The following is a 7,994-nucleotide window of genomic DNA, read 5'->3' on the forward strand; positions in this document are numbered from 1 at the left end:
GTGGTGAGTGGTGAGTGAGGGTTTTCTGAGGGTGATGATGAGCGATCTGAAGGTGATGATGAGTGAGCTGAGGGTGATGATGAGTGAGCCGAGGGTGAGTGGTGAGTGGGGGTCAGTGGTTAGCTTCGATTCGCGATGATGAGTCAGTGGTGAGTGGTGAGTGAGGGTTTTCTGAGGGTGATGATGAGCGATCTGAGGGTGATGATGAGTGAGCTGAGGGTGATGACGATGAGGGTTTTCTTCTCTTTGTGAGCTGAGTGTGAAATGGTTTTCTTTGTGAGCTGAGTGTGAGCTGAGGTTTTTTTTTTGTGTGAAAGGTGAAATGGTTTTCTTCTCTTAGAGGGAAATTTTTCATTAAGTGTGAACTGGATAAAAAGTTAAGAGGGAAAAAATTTACAAGTGTTAAGAGGAAAAATTTTGACAAGTATTAAGTTTTTAGTTCTAGATACATTAGGCATCACTTTTAAAATGCACCCAAAACTTAATAAATAGGCTACTTTCTAGCTAAAAGCGTTCCCTTTGATACGAAAAGTGAATCCATAGGTATCAATCTACGGCTACGCTTTATAAGTGATTTCTATAATACCTAAGGCTACACTTTTTAAATGATGCCACAATTGTGTATCCTTTTCTCTTATAAAAAGGCAACACAGAGAAAAGCGTAGCCTATTCTATGAATAGGCTACGCTTTTCAAATGTAGCTTAAAAAAAGTGTGGCTGAATGGGTATTTTTCTTGTAGTGAGGCCACGTTTCTTCTTGCTTCTTGGTAGGCCTTAAAAGTGTGGCAACACAGTATTTTCTTTTTATAATATTTGCTACTGCAAACAACAATAACATCATCATGAATCAACAATAGGAGCTACAACATCAACGTTATTGCCATCTCAAGCATTGAGTAGAACGTCATCTCTTTGTCTCTCAGTTCAAATTCCATTTGTCAATATTATATCCAAATATATTGATGTTTTAAGGTACCAATTTGTCTATATACATAGGCAATTATTTTGAGATAATTATTTACCAATGTTTTAATAATGAATTATCAGAGTTCGAAAAATGAATGATGGAAAACTAGTAAATTGCATTGAGTGATTTCTGGCTTATATACTTTCAAGTCTTACTTTCTTGGTTAGCAAGCTAATTAACTTAGGGTATGTTTGACAACCGTATTAAAAGGAAAAAAAAAAGTATGTTTTAACTTTTTGAAAGTTTTAATTTTGAGTTTGGCAAATTTTTCTCTTTATGAACGCTGAAGTAATTTTGTACTCAAAATTACGTTTACAAAAAGTTAACAATTTTTAGTTTTTGCATTTTATTAATGGACTTTTAATTATTGGCACTCAACCATTAATTTCTTTTTATTAACTTTATTCTATATATATGTTATTGTATTATTTATGAAATTCGTATTATTTCTCTTTAAATGAATTCTTTTTTCTATTATTTATTATTTTTATTTTTTATTAACTTTTTATTTGACATTATACACTTTTATAATTGTGATTTTTGTGTATTATATTTATTATTATTTTTTTATAATATAATTTATTGATCCTATTAGGTAAATGATGAGCGGATAATTTATACGCTTTTTGGCATTGTTTTTAGTATGTTTTTAGTAGAATCTAGTTACTTTTAGGGATGTTTTTATTAGTTTTTATGTTAAATTCACATTTCTGGACTTTACTATGAGTTTGTGTGTTTTTTTGTGATTTCAGGTATTTTCTGGCTGAAATTGAGGGACTTGAGCAAAAATCAGATTTAGAGGTTGAAGAAGGACCGCTGATGCTGTTGGATTCTGACCTCCCTGCCCTCAAAATGGATTTTCTGGAGCTATAGAACTCAAAATGGCGCGCTTCCAATTGCGTTGGAAAGTAGATATCCAGAGCTTTCCAGAAATATATAATAGTTTATACTTTGCCCAAGTTTAGATGACGCAAACTGGCGTTCAACGCCAGCTCTCTGCCCAATTCTGGCGTCTGGTGGACGAAATTGTGATCACATTAATGTAGTACTCTTTGTTGTTGTATGGAATCATTATTATGGCTCTTTACTATGTGTGGACACAACTCCGTTCAACTAACCAGCAAGTGCACTGGGTCGTCCAAGTAATACCTTACGTGAGTAAGGGTCGAATCCTACGGAGATTGTTGGTATGAAGCAAGCTATGGTCACCTTGCAAATCTCAGTTAAGTTGACTCATATGGGCTACAATATATTATGTAAATAAAACATAAAGAATAGGGATAGAGATACTTATGTAGATTCATTGGCAGGAATTTCAGATAAGCGAATGGAGATGCTTTTCGTTCCTCTGAACCTCTGCTTTCCTGCTATCTTCATCCAATCAGTCTTACTCCTTTCCATGGCTGGCTGTATGCAAGGGCATCACCGTTGTCAGTGGCTACATCCCCTCCTCTCAGTGAATCATATGCTCACGCACCCTGTCACGGCACGGCTATTCATCTGTCGGTTCTCGATCATGCTGGAATAGGATTCACCCTCCTTTTGCGTCTGTCACTAACGCCCAACAATCGCGAGTTTGAAGCTCGTCACAGTCATTCAATCATTGAATCCTACTCAGAATACCACAGACAAGGTTTAGACCTTCCGGATTCTCTTGAATGCCGCCATCATTCTAGCTTATGCCACGAAGATTCTAGTTAGGAGATCTAAGAGATACTCATTCTAGCTTAATTCATGTAGAACAGAAGTGTTTGTCAGGCACGCGTTCATAGGGGAGATGGTGATGAGCGTCACACATAATCATCACCTTCATCACGTTCTTGGGTGCGAATGGATATCTTAGAAGCGAAATAAGATGATTTGAATAGAAAACAGTAGTACTTTGCATTAATCTTTGAGGAACAGCAGAGCTCCACACCTTAATCTATGGAGTGTAGAAACTCTACCGTATGAAAATACATAAGTGAAGATCCAGGCATGGCCGTGTGGCCAGCCCCCTATGATCTAAGAACCAGACGTCCAAAGATGCCTAATACAATAGTAAGAGGTCCTATTTATAATAAACTAGCTACTAGGGTTTACATGAGTAAGTATTTGATGTATAAATCCACTTCTGGGGCCCACTTGGTGTGTGTTTGGGCTGAGCTTAAGTGTTGCACGTGCAGAGGCCATTTGTGGAGTTGAACGCCAGTTTTTGTGCCAGTTTGGGCGTTCAACTCTGGTTTTGGATCCTTTTCTGGCGCTGGACGCCGGATTTGAGTAGAAAGCTGGCGTTGAACGCCAGGTTACGTCGTCAATTCTTGGCCAAAGTATGGACTATTATATATTGATGGAAAGCCCTGGATGTCTACTTTCCAACGCAATTGGAAGCGCGCCATTTCGAGTTCTGTAGCTCCAGAAAATCCACTTTGAGTGCAGGGAGGTCAGAATCCAACAGCATCAGCAGTCCTTTTTCAACCTCTGAATCTGATTTCTGCTCAAGTCCCTCAATTTCAGCCAGAAAATACCTGAAATCACAGAAAAACACACAAACTCATAGTAAAGTCCAGAAATGTGAATTTAACACAAAATCTATTAAAAACATCCCTAAAAATAACTAGATCCTACTAAAAACATACTAAAAACAATGTCAAAAAGCGTATAAATTATCCGCTCATCACAACACCAAACTTAAATTGTTGCTTGTCCCCAAGCAACTGAAAATCAAAATAGGATAAAAAGAATAGAATATACTATAAATTCCAAATTATCAATGAAACAGAGCTTCAATCATATGAGCGGGACTTATAGCTTTTTGCCTCTTGAATAGTTTTGGCATCTCACTTTATCCATTGAGGTTCAGAATGATTAGCATCTATAGGAACTTCAAATTTCGAATAGTGTTATTGACTCTCTTAGTTCAGCATGATGATTCTTCAACACAGCTTCTTTATGAGTCTTGGCCGTGGCCCTAAGCATTTTGTTTTCCAGTATTACCACCGGATACATAAATGCCACAGACACATAATTGGGTGAACCTTTTCAGATTGTGACTCAGCTTTGCTAAAGTCCCCAATTAGAGGTGTCCAGGGTTCTTAAGCACACTCTTTTTTTTTTTTTTTGCTTTGGACCTTGACTTTAACCGCTCAGTCTCAAGTTTTCACTTGACACCTACACGCCACAAGCACATGGTTAGGGACAGCTTGGTTTAGCTGCTTAGACCAGGATTTTATTCCTTTAGGTCCTCCTATCCACTGATGCTCAAAGCCTTGGGATCCTTTTTATTTGCCCTTGCCTTTTGGTTTTAAGGGTTATTGGCTTTTTGCTCTTGCCTCTTGGTTTTAAGAGCTTTTGGCTTTTTCTGCTTGCTTTTTCTTTTTCTTTCTATTTTTTTTTCGCCTAATTTTTTTTCTTCTTTTTTTTTTTCTGCAAGCTTTGTTTTTTTTGCTGCTTTTTCTTGCTTCAAGAATCATTTTTATGATTTTTCAGATTATCAAATAACATGTCTCCTAGTCATCATTCTTTCAAGAGCCAACATATTTAACATTCTTAAACAACAACTTCAAAGGACATATGCACTGTTCAATCATACATTCAGAAAACAAGAAGCATTGTCACCACATCAATATAATTAAACTAAGTTCAAGGATAAATTCGAAACTCATGTACTTCTTGTTCTTTTAAGTTAAAACAGTTTTTTTTTATTTAAGAGAGGTGATGGATTCATAGGGCATTCATATCTTTAAGACATAGTTAGTAACTACTAATGATCATGTAATGAAGACACAAACATATATAAGCACATAACATATAAAAACGAAAAACAGAAGAAATAAGAGCAAGGAATGAATCCACCTTAGTGATGATGGCGTTTCCTTCTTGAGGAATCAATGATGTCCTTGAGCTCTTCTATGTCTCTTCCTTGCCTTTGTTGCTCCTCCTTCAGTGCTTTTAGATCTTCTCTGATTTCATGAAGGATGATGGAGTGCTCTTGATGTTCCACCCTTAGTTGCTTCCAATAATTGTGTGGAAGAAAATGTATCCCTTGAGGTATCTCAGGGATCTCTTGATTTGCAGTCAAATGTTCTACCACTGAGCTATAGACCCTTGATGGAAGCTTTTGTCTTCCCTTTCCTCTTTCTAGAGGTTTCTCTGGCCTTAGGTGCCATCAATGGTTATGGAAAAAAACAAAAAAGCTATGCTTTTACCACACCAAACTTAGAATGTTGCTCGCCCTCGAGCAAAAGAAGAAAGAATAGAAGAATAAGAAGAAGATATGGGAGTGTGTATTCGGCCATATGGGTGGGATTGGGTGGGAGAGAGATGTTGAATTTTTGAAGGTAGTGGGTGTATGGATGTGAGTGGTAAGTGGAAAAAAAGAAGGGATGATCATGAATGGAAAGAGAGATGATGAGGTAGGTGGGGATCCTGTGGGGTCCACAGATCCTGAGGTGTCAAGGCATTTACATCCCTGCACCAATTTAGGCATGTAAAATGCCCTTGCACACAACTCTGGGCGTTCAGCGCCAGGTTGGTGCCCATTTTGGGCATTCAACGCCCCTTTGCTGCCATTTCTGGCGTTGAACGCCAGAACCATGCTTGTTCTGGGCGTTCAGCGCCAGGATGCTCCCATTCTGGGCGTTCAGCGCCAGAATTATGCTCTGTTCTGGCGTTGAACGCCAGGCAGATGCTCCTCCAGGGTGTGGTTTTTCTTCTGCTGTTTTTGACTCCGTTTTCAATTTTTATATTTATTTTGTGACTCCACATGATCATGTACCTATAAAGACACATAACTAAGAAAAATATAGTTAGATAAATAAGCATTGGGTTGCCTCCCAACAAGCGCTTCTTTAATGTCAATAGCTTGACAGTGGGCTCTCATGGAGCCTCACAGATGTGCAGAGCTTTGTTGAGACTCTCCAACACCAAACTTAGAGTTTGGATATGGGAGTTCAACACCAAACTTAGAGTTTGGTTGTGGCCTCCCAACACCAAACTTAGAGTTTGACTGTGGGGGCTCTGGTTGACTCTGCCTTGAGAGAAGCTTTTTCTGCTTCCTCTCCATGGTTGCAGAGGGAGATCCTTGAGTTTTAAACACAAGGGAGTCCTCATTCCATTGAAGGACTATTTCACCTCTGTCAACATCAATCAGCTCTTGCTGTGGTCAGGAAAGGTCTTCCTAGGATGATGGATTCATCCTCTTCCTTTCCAGTATCCAGAACTATGAAATCAGCAGGGATGTAAAGGCCTTCAACCTTTACTAATACGTCCTCTACTTGTCCATAAGCCTGTTTTCTAGAGCTGTCTGCCATCTCTAATGAGATTTTAGCAGCTTGCACCACATAGATTCCCAGTTTCTCTATTACAGAGAGGGGCATGAGGTTTATTCCTGAACCAAGGTCACACAGAGCCTTAAAGACCATGGTGCCTATGGTACAGGATATTATGAACTTTCCAGGATCCTGTCTCTTCTGAGGCAATGTCAGTTGATCCAGATCACTTAGTTCATTGATGAACAAGGGAGGTTCAACTTCCTAAGTATCAATGCCAAATAATTTGGCATTCAGCTTCATGATTGCACCAAGAAACTTGGCAGTTTGCTCTTCAGTAACATCCTCATTCTCTTCAGAAGAGGAATACTCATCAGAGCTCATGAAGGGCATAAGGAGGTTCAATGGGATCTCTATGGTCTCTAGATGAGCCCCAGAGTCCTTTGGTTCCTCAGAGGGAAGCTCCTTATTGACCACTGGACATCCCAGGAGGTCTTCCTCCTTGGGATTCACGTCCTCTCCTCTCCTCACAGGTTCGGCCATGGCGCTTATGTCAATGGCCTTGCACTCTCCTTTTGGATTCTCTTCTGTATTGCTTGGGAGAGTACTAGGAGGGATTTCAGTGATCCTTTTACTCAGCTGGCCCACTTGTGCTTCCAGATTTCTAATGGAAGACCTTGTTTCATTCATGAAACTTACAGTGGCCTTAGATAGATCAGAGACTAGATTTGCTAAATTAGAAGCATTTTGTTCAGAGTTCTCTGTCTGTTGCTGAGTTGATGATGGAAAAGGCTTGCTATTGCTAAACCTGTTTCTTCCACCATTATTAAAGCCTTGTTGGGGCTTTTGATCCTTCCATGAGAAATTTGGATGATTTCTCCATGTTGAGTTATAGGTGTTTCCATAAGGTTCACCTAAGTAATTTACCTCTGCTATTGCAGGGTTCTCAGGATCATAGGCTTCTTCTTCAGAAGATGCCTCTTGACTACTGTTGGATGCAGCTTGCATTCCATGCAGACTCTGAGAAATCATATTGACTTGCTGAGTCAATATTTTGTTCTGAGCCAATATGGCATTCAGAGTATCAACTTCAAGAACTCCCTTCTTCATAGGCGTCCCATTACTCACAGGATTCCTTTCAGAAGTGTACATGAACTGGTTATTAGCAACCATGTCAATGAGTTCTTGAGCTTCTGCAGGCGTTTTCTTTAGGTGAATGGATCCACCTGCAGAAGTGTCCAGTGACATTTTTGATAGCTCAGATAAACCATCATAGAATATATCTAGGATGGTCCATTCTGAAAGCATGTCAGAAGGACACTTTTTGGTCAACTGTTTGTATCTTTCCCAAGCTTCATAGAGGGATTCACCTTCTTTCTGTCTGAAGGTTTGAACATCAGCTCTAAGCTTGCTCAGCTTTTGAGGAGGAAAGTACTTGGCTAAGAAAGCCGTGACCAGCTTATCCCAAGAGTTCAGGCTGTCTTTGGGTTGAGAATCCAACCATAATCTAGCTTTGTCTCTTATAGAAAAAGGGAAAAGCATGAGCCTGTAGACTTCAGGATCTACTCCATTAGTCTTAACAGTATCACATATTTGCAAGAATTCAGTTAAGAACTGAAAAGGATCTTCAGATGGAAGTCCATGAAACTTGCAGTTCTGCTGCATCAGAGAAACTAATTGAGGTTTCAGCTCAAAGTTGTTTGCTCCAATGGCAGGAATGGAGATGCTTCTTCCATGTAAATTGGAATTAGGTGCCGTAAAGTCACCAAGCATCTTCC

General features: G+C 39.3%; 1 non-coding gene across 1 annotated transcript; it reads left to right on the plus strand.

Annotated features, from left to right (window-relative positions):
• Positions 1–7,518: 7,518 nt before the first annotated feature.
• Positions 7,519–7,626, plus strand: LOC148549317 (small nucleolar RNA R71). Its single transcript, XR_015897490.1, has one exon. It is a non-coding gene; the product is annotated as a small nucleolar RNA R71 (small nucleolar RNA).
• Positions 7,627–7,994: the final 368 nt, after the last annotated feature.

The sequence above is a fragment of the Arachis ipaensis genome, chromosome B8, assembly GCF_059453495.1.
Source record: "Arachis ipaensis isolate K30076 ecotype BB chromosome B8, ASM5945349v1, whole genome shotgun sequence".
Classification (NCBI taxonomy): domain Eukaryota; kingdom Viridiplantae; phylum Streptophyta; class Magnoliopsida; order Fabales; family Fabaceae; genus Arachis; species Arachis ipaensis.